This window comes from Sturnus vulgaris, chromosome 10 (genome assembly GCF_052056855.1).
Source record: "Sturnus vulgaris isolate bStuVul1 chromosome 10, bStuVul1.hap1, whole genome shotgun sequence".
NCBI classification, from domain to species: Eukaryota; Metazoa; Chordata; class Aves; order Passeriformes; family Sturnidae; genus Sturnus; species Sturnus vulgaris.
The window spans coordinates 25,481,154-25,495,967 of record NC_142252.1 but is presented as its reverse complement, the minus strand read 5'-3'; the positions used below and the strand labels follow the sequence as shown (position 1 = coordinate 25,495,967).

At 38.0% G+C, this 14,814-nt stretch overlaps 1 long non-coding RNA gene across 1 annotated transcript; it reads right to left on the bottom strand.

The window, feature by feature from the left end:
- Positions 1-2: 2 nt before the first annotated feature.
- On the bottom strand, positions 3-14,813 carry LOC148222729 (uncharacterized). The gene is made up of 2 exons (XR_015805854.1): positions 7,898-14,813; positions 3-916 (listed from the first exon to the last, which is right to left on the bottom strand). It is a non-coding gene; the product is annotated as an uncharacterized LOC148222729 (long non-coding RNA).
- Position 14,814: the final 1 nt, after the last annotated feature.

The window sequence follows — 14,814 nt, the reverse complement described above, 5'->3', positions numbered from 1 at the left end:
GATGCATACCTCTTTTGTCTTTATTTATAAAGAAGTGACAACACTAGAAAACACATTGATAACCAGTGCTTTGAACAGTGAAGGTGGGATCTAAAAAAAGTCTGATTAAACTAAACAACTATAGGTCTTTGTCAAGTTGCATATCTGCTAGGAATGCTGAAATGCAAGAGTTTACACAGCAATATTCCATAACGGAACAGCCACATGATATCAAATATAATCTCAGATATCCAAACTGGTACATAAAAAAGCCGTCACCAAGTATTAAAAGACCACAGCAAGTTCTTATTGCTTTTTGAGTGAAATAATAACCTTCAAATAAGCCAAAACCCAAACAATCTCTACAGTATCTTGCTTATCTTATCCTCCCGTTCATTCATTAACAATGGAAGCAATCAGTTATATGATGTGGCAAAAGAGGCATTTAAGCACAGCCAAACAAAACCTATTTAAGTACACGGGCATCCCCACCCTCCCCCAAAACCCACTATAACCACTTAGTGCCAGTACAGGAGCAAAACTCGGTAAGACAAAACCAGACCAGAAGTCTGACTACAGTAAGAAGGAAACCAAAAGGGAGATAGAGCTTCCTTAAATATTCAGAATCTGATGTCTTCCAAAACAAAGCACAACATCCTCAGAATTTAAAAAGGGAAGTTGCTTTCTATGTATCTAATCCTCACACATGCTGAGTAGTTCTCAAGTCCACTGAGCTCCACTATGCAGCAGTTGATTTTGAATTCAACAATGCTTCAAAAACTACAGTAATATTCAATGCGCATTTTACTAAAGAGAGGAATAAAACAAATGCATGTTGACACTCTTCTTGCCAGTTCAGCATTTCTGCAGAAATTCTGTTTGTTTCTTGCAGTATGAAAGTTCTACCAGCATCAGTCTTCAGAATCATCTTCAGAAGCTGCTGGAACAATACAGTGTAATCAGAAGGCTTGACAAAAATGTGTGAAATTAAAGCACTTTAGGATAAGTAGAGGAAATAAAGGTGATTTTATAATATTAAACAGCAGACTGTAATACCCACCCAAACCTTGTGTAATCAGATAGTTTAATTCTTAAATGCATCTCATGTTGGAAAAATATAGCATTTTCAAATCAAAACTCAACAGAACATACAGTGTCCTCCTACTTTTCTTCCTCAAAATAAGAGGAAGAAAACTCAAGTATGCCAGAGATTGAAGTTTTATGTAGTGCTTAGAGTGGCTAATTCCAGTAGTAGTCAGAGGAGGATATACTCAATCCATGACAGCAGCACCCAACATAAGGGAAAGAAATTACTCATTAGGTTAACAATTTGTATACTAAAATACCTAGAAAGATTCAGCACTCTAAACAAAATCTCTTAAATTTATATGTATTTACACACACATATATGTTGCTTCATGCAAGCTGGGGCTACTTGGAAGCAGCTCCTCTCTCCACTCCTGTCCTTTCAGCATACATAAGATGAACACAAAGCCCACATAAGCACAGGATTTTGTCGTTGCAAGGTGATTTAAAAGACAAATACACACTTGTCAACTATGATAGAAAGGTCAGTACACACACCTACATTAGATTTGTAAAATGCTAGCTTGTCTGTAACAGGAATTTAGTGTGTGCTCTTAAGCAAGGTCTGCAGGCAAGGAAGTATTTATACTGGAGTAACATTTTCCATCTCTGAACACAGAAAGAAAAAAAGTCTGACTTCTTTGCTTCTTCAGTTCTTAGAAGAGAAATGTAACTGAAGTGTATCAATAATAAATCTAGAACTCAGTATTCCTCACCTGCAAGTTAAAGGCTGAATCAAATATAGATTGAATTAAGGAGTAAAATGTCACTCATTAATTTTTCCTCTAGTAAGGATGCACATAACTTAGGAATGACTTCAGAACTCAAGTCCACCTTTGACGGCTCTGAATGCAGAAATAATCATCTTGAACCAGAACTTCCTCCTTCTCACACACACACACACACACACACACCCCCACCCATTCTTTACAGTATTCCAAATGCATCCTGTGTACTGAAAACCCATCTACAGCTGACAGCCACTCACATGCACATTAGGGGGAAAAAAAGAGTAGATCAAGTACCCTTCTTCTGCGTATTCAGCCTGCCCAGAAATAGATCCAGGATATATTTACCAGAAATTTAGACATATCAGCATATAGTTTTGAATTTAAACACACTAAAAAAAGCCATTATATGAAAAGTAGGCTAATCCTTTGCCAAAACTGCCAACCTTTAGACTTCATTCACAAGGTCTGATAGGTCTGATCACGGAACCCACACAACCAAAAAGTGTGTAAGGATGGAAAAAACAAAGGGGAGAGGAGGGCAAGAAAAAGAAAGGAAAGGAAAATGGCCATACAAGTGTCTAATTTAAATGCAGTAAAATTCAATTCTAAATGTTTCTTTCCTGCTAAGACTCACCTAAAAGTCAACAACCTGAAGGTCAACATTTATCCTATAATTATGAATTACTAGAACTACAATAACCAAACTGTAACTAGTAAGGAATTTTGTTATTGATTGCAGATAACACTTTTGTGGTCTAAACAACTCTGTGCTGTTGGGAAATTAATCATGGAGAATTAAAACCAGTTCCCCCTCAGAATAATTCTACTGATGATGGAAAAAGCACTGCTAAGTAAGGTTTTCAGTAATGATGTTCAGTATTATGAACCTTGGCAAGGAGGATTGCACTCATTAGCTTTGAGTTGATCTAATGGGAGAGAAGGGAAAGAGGGGAAGCACCTACTTTCAATACCTTCCATACGTGCCTGAAGAGTTCTTGCAAGGTTAATAAACTAGAAACAAGGCAGAGAGAAAGTGGTTTAAAAGTTGCAAAGTTATCTGCAGAAATTTGCAACAAGTTAGAAAAGTTTTCTTCACTTTTTGCATTCCAAAGATTCATGACAGATCTTGGTTATCCTAACCCATTTGACCAACTTACAAAAAACAATACAAAATTTAATATAAATCCACACACATTAGACTTCAAATTGCTATTGAACAGTTACTTCAGCTGTAAAATGTTTGTGGTAGCAGCTTTTGACATTATCTTCATGTTCTACAGTCCATAAAACACATCAATTTTGAAATTGAATTTGAAACAAACAAGTGTCAGTTTAATGAAAACCATTCTTAAAAACTGTAATGCAGAAAAACATAATCACAGTAAGGACTTGCATTAGTTAAATCCATTTCATTTAATTCATGACTAATATGACAAAACAGAACCCTCTGACTGGATGTGGTTCATGAAAAATGCATAGAAACACTTAAAGTTTTTGTTTACAATTAAAATCTTAAGACCAGGATTACTATTAGGCAATGATGATGGTTTGATGTTAGAAGCACGGGGTAGCAAAACCCAAAGCCAGAAATCCTAGGAATAAAGTCTCAGCCAAGTGGTTTTCTTTTGTCACTACCAATCTGCATCATTGCTTCAGTTAAAAGTCCAGATACTAAGACACAGCAGATAAAATGAGTTTCCATAGCTTGATATCAAACACTAGCATTAGTGCTCTCACTAGTTTAAAATGCAGCGTCACAAACCAAAGTATGTAATGCCTCCTCCGATGGGAAACCAGTAAAAACATCTTCTGCAATACACTCCAGCTAATAACCTGTGCTGGATGCTGGCTACAATTAGATTATGTGTCTTTTATATCTCAACACCTGTAGCAGAGACTGGGCCGTGGAATACAAGCCCTACATTACATGCATACAGAAAAGAGGTGCACTGTTCTAATACATTAAGAGATTAGGTAGAGCACAGTCTCTTCCCCAAAGGCCTAGTACCTGCTAGCAGTCAACCATTCCCATATGCATTGGGTAAGCTTAATACTGTCACTTCTTAGTATGTAAGCAAAAAAATCTAAAAACAACCAGCTTTTCAGGAGCTCAGTTGACTAAGAGCACTGATTATTGATCTAGTATCAAATAAACACATAGAATACTGGATTTATGAGTGAATCACTATCACTGATTGGTGTCCCTGACCCTTACCTGTCCCCTCACAGGGAAAGGGGCTCTGTGCTCTGCCATGTCTCTCTCAGGCACTGCATGCTTCATGGGCACTGGGCACTGTCACAACCCACAGAAATTCGTTTTATTCTGCAGGCAGCACTGTTATTGATACAGGATGGCCTCTTTACCAAAATGAAAATGGAAAGATTCAGCCCTCAGTAAAAGTATGATATAAAAAGTGACTATGTCTGTGCATGTCAGTTTTCAGACCCATAGCTTGGCTGAGCAAATGAACACTTAGGAAACTCTAAGAAGAATTTTGAGATGTTTAAAAATTTATTTAGAGACAGATAAGAGGCATACTTGTTTCTTGTTATTTCAGCCATTAGCACAAGAAGGGTAATGTTATCTAAGTATTGAGGGTTTTTAGCATAATCCTAAAAGCAAATGCAATGTAAGACATGCTGCATAAAGTCCCACCAAGAATTCTTTCAGCTAATTCCATTCCTTTATTGGAAAATGAGCAGAGAAGTAGCTCTGTTAAGGAAAGATGGAGCAGAAAAATCTAATTGAAGCAAAGTGGGATGTAAAGTATTCTGCAGCATTAGTAGCTGTATCCCAGTCCAAGTGAAACTGCTGACTGTAACTCCCTCTTACATATCGCAGTCCAATGGGTTCCTACCGAGGTCTTGCTATGAAGAGGCTTGGCTAATGCTCTTCTTATTTTCCACAAGTCTTTCAGGGCAGGTTTGAAGAAATCCATACCTAAGAAAGAACTCTAACATGTCTTCAGACTTCTATCCCATATAATTCTTTAGCTCTCTTATTCTCTTAGTCTCAACACTGAAGCCTTTTAAAAATTCACGTCACTTACTCCCCCTGATTTTCAGTCAAAGTCCCTGATTTTCTCTCCCTGCTTCACTACATCGTCATCTCCTTGCCAAGAACCCAGAAGAAACATTATTTTTATTTTTGAAGGTTTCTTCCAATTCTGAAAACTCTTCGGAGCCGAAATTCTTTTCAGTCTTTCGTGCCTTTCAATTTCACTTATTCTCGTTTATGCTATGCCCCCTTCCTTTTTTCTTTCAAGCTTTCCTTTCCTTTACAATGCTTTCCTTTATGGCATTTCCTGCATTCTCCCCACTACATAGATGCAGAGAGAATGGTTTTTACTCCACCGCAAGCCCAGCAACTGAGTCTCGGCTCATGTAGTTCAGCTGAGCTCCATCATTACTTGATCTGGTTACTTTCTTCCATTCCATAACAAAAGAAGTCAGGAAGCTAGGTCACAGCCAACAGTAACTATTACCTGCTGATTTTGTTCTCTGTCTTTTCTGAAAAGGAACACTGAAAAATCTAAATACAGAGTTTCAGCTGGAACTGTAAGGGTAAAAGGTAGAATGAGATATATGTCTCTGTGTGATTCAAACTAGGCCCACCTTTAAACCAATAATACAAATTTTCCTGGTGCAATGTCCTAACATCCTGAGTCATTCAAAGACTGCAACACAGCAATAGAACAGATTCTGAGAGGCTTCAAAATGAAACATTTCTGGTTTGGTAATATAAAGGAAACATTTATCATTATGTGTTTGCCACTGAATGTATTCTTAGCAGACTCAGTTGAGTGAAATCCAAAGAACTACAAGGCCTGCTGTGGAGTACCAACAGAAAGCTGTGAAAAGCAGATAGAAAAACAACATCGGAAATCTATATGACTTATGCCTTATACCCACTTTACTGGTTTAATCTGATACGACAGATCTGGCAACAAAGAAGGGCTGGGAACAACCTCAGCGGGGGCCCTCACATGAGTGCGTGTGTTTATTCGTCCAGGTTTATTCATAATGTACTTGAGAACTGAACTCGGGTCACCTCGCTGCTGCCAGGAGTTGGTAACAAATGATCTGTACAAATACTGAGAGCCTGCCTGCCTGGTCAAATGGGATAAAGGTTTGTTGTTCTACAGGAGATTTACTCCTATAAATAGTGTGACTGAATAAACAGTACTTAACTTTAGAAAACCTGAGATGGTCAATAACCTTGTTGCTGCAAAGGAGAGAAACAAAGCTGTAGAAATCGCACTAATTACACCTCTTATGGAACACTTCAGAAGACTGCATGATGGAAGGTAAAAAGTACAAGTTTCTGTCCCACTGAGCTCACCAACATACAGCCAGTCTAAGTATCAATGAATATGTGTAAGGAGACAATAAAAGGGTGAGAAATGCAGTTACACCAGAAAGTGATACCAAGATCTGTCACAAAAGCTACATGGCCCTAGAAATGTTTCTGCCTTCACAATGTGCAGAGTAAGACATTCCTTTATTAGGGGTTATGAAGATCAGCATTTCTGGCCTGCTTCCTTATATGGTAAGGAATTGTAAGGCTTTGAATGCAAACATAAAATTTAATACCTCTTAAATTCATAAAACTCATGTCATTGCTCTTTCTAGTGTGGTGTATACAGTATGCATTAAAGTTTTTCCTCATTCATGTTCTCATCCCTCAAAAACTAATAATTAGATTTGTAGATAATCATAGAATGGCTTAGGTAGAAGGGATCTGAAAGATCATGTGGTTCCAACCCCTACCTCACTTCCACCACAGGCAGGGATGTCAACCATTAGAACATGTTGCTTAAGGCCCCATCCAACCTGGCCTGGAACACTTACAGGGCTGGGTCAAGAGATATTATGCTGCATCAAACCAGTAGTTGGAAAAAGAAAAGAAAAGAAAAGAAAAGAAAAGAAAAGAAAAGAAAAGAAAAGAAAAGAAAAGAAAAGAAAAGAAAAGAAAAGAAAAGAAAAGAAAAGAAAAGAAAAGAAAAGAAAAGAAAAGAAAAGAAAAGAAAAGAAAAGAAAAGAAAAGAAAAGAAAAGAAAAGAAAAGAAAAGAAAAGAAAAGAAAAGAAAAGAAAAGAGGACAAGCTTTTAAAAACATTCAGAGGTCTTCATCAGATCAAATAATGATGTGGCAGACCTAAATAAAATTAGCTGAGCTATATACAACGTGAAGGCAATTGCTCAGAGTTTAGGTAGGTATGTATCAGCTAGATCATCTCTGAAAGAAAACAGAGCAGACAACTTCGAAGTAAAAGAGAAGTTAGTAAGGGGATGACACTAGGGACAGAGAAACAGGTAGTTTGCCTCATTAACAGAGAAGTTAAGGAGGAGGTTTATTGTGATATGCCATAAAACGAGTAAGGCTACTGCTGAGTCCATGGTTTTATCTGAGGCTAAGGAATGTCTCGTGTCCAAAAGCTTGTCTACTTTCTTCTACTAAATCAGCTGAACTAGTAAAGACCTCTACCTGTGATTTCTGTTTCTTATGTCCTGCTGTATTGTCCACGGTCAGGTTTCAATGTCACAGACATCACATTGAAGTAAGGGGAATTCCACAGCTCACTCCCCTGTACGCTGCAACAGGCACTAAAACTCTCTTTGTACCAGCCATGACTATGGGTGAAGATACACTTGGGCACAGGTTTTTGAAGGATGTGATGAGCAGTTACAAAACAAGAATTATTGAGATTTCCCTATCAGAGTTGTTTAATATAAGCAGCTCATAAAAAGCCAGATTAAAAATTGGAAGACCTCTACTTCAATATATTGTTCATGGTCCTGTCCATCTCTGTTTATCATCTTAATAGTTTAATGGCCACATTCTCCAGCATGACTCTGCAGTGCATAAAAGCCCTCTTACTGATTATCTGACATGTCTCAATCCTTTCACCTATCACAGATGTCCCAAATTGCTACTCCTGCTGCTGCCTTATTTCCTGCTCTTTTGCTCTTCTTTCACTTCTAATCTGGACCAATGCATAACTTTGATCTGTCTTAACTCTCCAAGTACAGTTAAGAAGCAATAAAAAACAGAAAAACAGTATATAAATAGTAATTATTAGGAAAATGCAGTGCTTTTACCTTCATTTCTCTTACTTCGGAGCAAAACTCTGTCATCTCTAATACAAGTAATCATAAAAGGGTTTCCATATAATATTTGAAGAGTTTCATTGGCTCTACATATACCTAAGCTGCTAGAAAGAAGAAACACATTATTTTAAGTGAAGCTATAGACATTAAATGTGGCAGGGATGAAGAAGATAATGGAGCCAAAACATTTTCTACTATGCTATTCGTAATTGTTACTGGCTACATAAAAGGGGTTTACTTTTTGCTGTACCTTTTTCTCAATGAAACACATTTCCTCAACATATATTGACATAAATTATTCTGTGCTTTATGCAAATGGGTTTCTCGAACATAACCTTTATCAATGTTAAGTGCTTAATAACTACAAGCTAATAACTACAAGCTAAATGGTCTCTCAGCTGGATCATTATACCCATTATACCCATTATACCCATTATACCTTTAAATAAAACAAATTTCAACTTACGTACAAAGTGGGATGTTTGTAGCCTTTTGTTTTTTTCCCAGCAAGAATCATGCCACAAATAATTCTGTATTATTGCTTTTTAAAAAAGCTTTAAAAAAACATTTAGAAGAAAAATATTGGCTGAGAATTTCTACTGGCAACATTTTTATTCCTTTTATAATAGAGAATACAGGAATAAAACCCAGAAACTTCATAGCAGTCACCCCTACAGGATCTAAAATATTCAGAATGTCCCTTGATAATGGTTACTAGAAGAATATGTCGGATCCCTTAAATAACAAAAAATATGCCTTAAACTTTTCCTGAAACACTAAAAATTTCCAGAAGATACTGGGGAATACAGCTTGAGAAAGCTCTGTAGCCTTGATTTAGTGCTGACAAAATATTAACCAGTGAAATTCACTTCATACCTAATACATTATAGTCAGAAACATTGCAGGGCTTCTAAAAAATTTAAATAGTCATGGAAAAGATAAATTCAACCACAAAAATAGTACTGAAAAACTCTAAGGTTCAAAGTGCACTCGAATCCACCTGTTTTGTATCTTAAGTGTCACCCACAAGAGCTATATCACTGTAAACTGCTATACCAAACTGATCTTCATAGGCAATAGGCTGCATCATAATATAAACAGTCATTAGTAAAAGTATCAGAAAAAAGCAAACAGAGCTTAGGCCTTCTTACTGTGTCAGATTTTAAAACAACCAACCAAATCTCTTTCCATCCCCAGTTAGTAATAGCTATTAAATTTATCTTCCTATGAGCAACTATAAGGTAAAGAATGCAGGGCATGGGTAACGTGATTGCTGTTGCCCAGCCCAGTGAACAGAACTGCTGCATCTGCATTGTGAACAATCTGGAAGCTGTGGGGAAACATTGATGAAAATCCTGATAAAAGACAATGAAAAAATAACCGGACTGTTCAGTGAGAAAAGCATGAGTGTTGTTTTAATGTTTGCACAGGATAAATAATGCTATAGCCTGTATGGACTATGCAGATGGAAAAACACCATTGAGCCACACCTGATACACATAGACCAATTCATAAGAGAAGGCATTGTCAAACTACTTATCTCCAGCTTCCTAACGTAGTCCCAAAATATTTTTAAGAAACCCATTTCATACAACATATACTGCAAGGCAGCAATATTTGACAGCTATTCTAAGAGAGTGCAAAATTAAGGATTAACCTTTTAACATGTGGACATTTTCCTGAAATGATACGCCTGAGATAGCAAACGTATCCAGCATGATATGACAGAGCAATAAGTTGTTTTCTCCAGACTTTCAACAGAAAAACAATTCTTTATCTCTCAAGTGAAATTTACAGCACACAATCAGTGTGATTGAGGCACTCATAAGACTAACTCAGCACTTCTTTAACAGTTCACTAGATATATATTTTTTTATGCCCAGCCTAAGTATTTTTAGTACTGTGACAAGACCTCTGTCCTTCAGCACTTTTGACATTAGATTTAGCAGAGATGGGGTTTCACGCCTACAGATCATTTTGTGCTATGATGGTTTTGACAACAAGGATTTCTGATCATCATTTTATAACCTAGTCTAACGGCCTTTTTCTAATGCAAACCCGCACATCCTAAGATAAAACTCTACTTAAAGAAGGCCGTACTAATTAGCCCTTGAGCACACTCGCATACGGGGGTCAAGAACTCAGGAATGTGTACCTCTAGGTTCACATCATTCAGCTCTCATGGTCAGGTGTGGAACTTATTACACCACAGATATATACTGCTGATGTTCTGTGGAGTCCTGAGAAAATAGTGCAAGAAAGATCAGTGTTGCCCAAACTGAAACAATTTTGAATTGTTTTGCTCATGATGAAACAATTCCTTAGAAGTCAATTAAAATTATCTCCCAATCAATATTGCTGTTGCTTCCTGCTAGCAGAAACCGCAAACGATCTGTTTAATCTAAATGAACCCTATGATCACTTCAGTAAAAATGAATGTAGTAATGGTAAAATGCTCAGAGATGGGGAATTAATGCTTATATAGATTTTTGACAACTACAATTGATGAGCATTATTGTTAGTGCATAATCTCTATAAAAATAGTCTAGTCCTACACGAAGACTCTGGCTTTGTCTAGTTCAAAGAGGAGGCTGAGGGGCAACCTCACTGCTCCCTGCAGGTTCCTGAGGAGGCAGTGTGGAGGGGAAGGTGCTGGTCTCTTCTCCCTGGGAGCCGGGAATGCCTGAGAATGGGTCAAAGCTGTTCCGGGGGAGATTCAGGCTAGACATTATTAGGAAGCATTTCTTTACCAAGAGAGTGGTGAAACACTGGAACCGGCTTCCTGAAAGATGGTTGATGCCCCAGGTATGTCAGTGTTTAGAGGCATTTTGATTATGCCCTTAATAATAGGCTTTAACAATGTTTCAGCCCTGAAGTGGTCAGTCAATTGAACTAGAGGATCAGTGTTGACCTTTTCCAAATGAACTATTCTATTCTATTCTATTCTATTCTATTCTATTCTATTCTATTCTATTCTATTCTATTCTATTCTATTCTATTCTATTCTATTCTATTTCTATTTCTATTTCTATTTCTATTTCTATTTCTATTCCTGATTCTATTATACTTCTTTAGCTAGGGAAGAGGTTAAAGCATTTCAATTTGGTGATATTAAGGTTTTTTGAAAGGGAGTAACTGTATTCACTTAATAATAATGCCATTCCCAGTTTATCACCCTGATTTTTTTTTTTTTTTTTTTTTTTTTTTAATGTGACTAACCCTAAAGTTAATTACTTGGCCTAGCCTGGAGGAAATACTAGGTTGAAATTCAACAAAAATCTATCATGGAATAGAAGCATTGCTGTAAGTCTAAGTAACTTGGTGGAAGTATTGGCACTGCTTCTTCTCAAATCCCTGCTAAAATTTCTTGAGAACTTTGCATCTCCAGGAATTTTATCATCTGCTAGTTTTTTGAGCATTAAGAGTCCTAGCACTTCCCGTAGTAAGGAAGAACATGCCTGTTCAGGTGAGATACTAGAATTTTGTATTTGTAGTTGTACTTGGTTCCATGATCTTCAGTGATAATTTAACCTTTTCATTAAGTGTAAGAAAGCAGCAGGAGGTTTCAGCATTAGAACTTTTTAACAGTCCTGTAAAGACTGGTGAGAGAGGTAACTATTTTTCCAATGAGAAATAAAGGTTCACCACCAATTTTCTTCTTAATAGATGCCAAGTTAATCATGCAACCAGGAGAAGAGCTTGCACTGCAGCTTGCTTGCATGGCAGATCACTGAGAATCAACCCAAAAGACAATACAAGCGAAACTGAGACCTACTCACTTCCCTGCTTATAGGAATGTTTATTGTCCTAGCTAGAAGAAATTACAAGAATTCCTGAATCCACTAAACATCTTCTCACTGCGATGCATTAGGTAACATGAACCAAGCAAATTACAGAGCCTAGCTTTTTAGAAGATTATCACATTTATGTACCAGGTGTATTTTTTTTACGAAAACAAGGTCAGAACTATAATTGGCTCTGGGATGGGCAAAGAGAATATCCGTTAGGAAAGGAGAATGTGAAAAGCTAAAATAAGTTGGAGTGACAACATAATATTTTAATTCTTCAAATAGAAACATGAAAGCTTTTTCAGTCCTACTGGAGTAAATTACATTACACTGAAATCCTAGCACTGGGAAAATTTTGTGCCAAATATTTAAATTCTATGCAGACTGCTCTGAATACTCAATAACTGTTCAGTCTTACTTCGCAGTAAGGTCAAGGTAAGAAGAGCTTCTGATACCCAGAACAGTTTTTGTCATCAAGGAAGTTTGTGACAACTTCAGGGCAAGACAGAGATGGCTGGACAAAAATGAAATTAAATCTCTCCATTTAATTCTTTTCATCTATCAACGCACTTCACACCATCGAGGCCTCTTTCCTAATCAGACAGATTAACATTTTGATGTTGTAAAAACTAAATTCCAGTATTTTAACCTTGGACTAGATACATTGAATCAACTCCTGTGGGTTGTTTTTAAAAAATTTTTCTCCCCGGATTTTGCAAAGGCAGAAATAATGTTTAACTCTGAAACCTTCTCTACAATGTTGTATTAACTTAATGGTTGGACACATTGTGCACATTTGCAAAATTATTAAGTACAATCAATTTAAGTGGCTATTCAAGTACTTCAGAAGTTTACACTAAACAGTTCTGTTGCAGGGATAGCAGTTTCTGTTACTGCTGTGTAAATTCTAAGTATATTTCAAAGCTCCTCTTTAGTGCTTGATGTTTTGAAATATCATAATCAGTCATTAAAAATAGGATGTTGTATAATGTATAAAGGTAATTGGACTTCTATGACATGCATGATGACAGAATTTCTTAATTGCATGATGACAGGATCATTTTCCACAGGACTTGCACCTTGTTCCGTGTGCCAGTATTCACCTAATGAGCTGCTATGCAGCACTTTGTCCATTATTTCAGAATGCTGTCTCTTTATCCAGCAAAATCTATTCCTTCTCCCTCCTCGCTAGGTGTTTATCAAGTCTTATTGTGTGCTGAGAAGTAACAGTTTTCCTGGGTAGTTCCCATCCTCATATCTTACTTAACCTGGTCTTAAATTTATTCCCTTCCATAAAAACTGAGGCCAAGCTGCTGTTTTGCCCAGCTTGTCCTAGGCTTAGATGCTTTCCTATCCTAGCCCTCATCTCACGAGATCTTTGCCTGAGCATTCTTCTCTTTTCTGTGGGTTTTTTCCCTTTTATCTTCATGTCACATGATCTTTTCTTCCATTTGTACTGGAAGCCAATGGGATACCTGTTTCTCTCTCAGGTTCTTCCTGTGACTTTTCCTTTCAGGTTATGGAGAAAGAAGTGTAAACAGTCAGTACAAAGGCACAGATGCACATGTAATCGAGTCACAAAAGGGAACCATAAAATTTACATTCTGTTCAACCATGAACATTAGAAAAATCTCAAACGTGTATATGCAAACAAGTGTTAGCATAGGGGTGGATGTAGCACTTCTCCGTCACACTTTCAAGCTGAATACTGGCAATCCTAGGGGTTTTTTTTCTGATTGTTTAATGTGGAAACCAGAAGGAATTATGCTCTTTTGCTCCACTCTAACATAACACAAAAGAACCAAGGGAAGGGGGGAGGGCAGTCACCAGCAGCAGCTATGCTATTGTTTTCTCTCAAAAACTTGGCAAAGCAACAAGCTAGACCCAGCTGAAATGTGCTGGCTAAAAATTTCTCAAAACTTTCATCTGAGACAGACACAAACCATGCCTAATAGCATCATAGAGGAAGTTTGTCAAAGCATCGGATACCTGAAAAAAGGGTTGCACGCCAAAAAATATTAGTAATCCCTATACATGTAGAACATTACTAGCATTGTCGACAATTCTGACTCACACACTTTTATGCATATGATGCTGGATTATAAATTAATGGTATGCTCTAAATGCATATTTTGATTTGGGGTTGTTATTTTGTGGTTGGTCAAGGAACACTTCTTGATTTTGGTATTTTTAGAAGTAAATAAGTTGATTTCAAAACAGGTCTACAAAAATTGTCTCAGTTCAAACACGATCTCTCATTCTGGGGAAATTAGGAGTTGGGAGTGTTCTTTCTTCATGAGTTTGCATTTGAGATTTTGTTTATTTTTAAAATCCTTTAATGGCTCATTTGCCATTTCAAGACAGAAGGAAACTCCCTTCCTAACAGACTTCCCTCAGTTTATTGTGATCAAAAAGCAGTTACATTTCATTGTATTGAGGAAGTTAATGGATCACAGCATCTTGGAGAACACTAAGTTGAACACAAGCCAAAAATGTGCCCTTGCTGAAAAGGTGAATGGTATTCTGGGTTGCACGAGGCAAATCGAGGGAGGGGGATCCCTGCCCTCTGCTCAGCACTGCTGAGGCCACACCTGCAGGGCTGTTCTGGGCTCCCCAGCACGGAAAACAGGAACATGCTGGAGAGAGGGCAACAAAGAGTCACAAGGATGATGAAGGGACCAGGAAGCATCTCTCCTAGGAGGAAAGGCTGAGAGAACTGGTACCGTTCAGCCTTGGAGAAGAGGCAGCTCGGCGGATCTCATCCACTTGTACTAACGCCTTCAGGGAGAGTGCCAAGAGGACGGAGCCAAGCTCTTCCCAGTGGTTTTAGTCCTTCTTCCCGCAGGGCTTAGCGGCCACAGGAGCAATGCTCTTCTAGTGTACCACTACAGCTCCCAGCCTATATCACAGCACCCTGTCCCGCCCTCTATGCGCGCAGTGGAGTATTTTGAAGCATCTTCAAGCACCACTTTACCCGAGAGGCACTGGAGCGGGTAGGCCGGGGGGTTTGAGGCCTCCCGGAGAGGGCGCGGCGATGGTGCCGGCCCCGGAAGGAGGGGGCTGACGTGCCGCCGCCGCTGGAGGCCATGGCGGGGGCTCCGCCCGCGGCGCCGCGGGGAT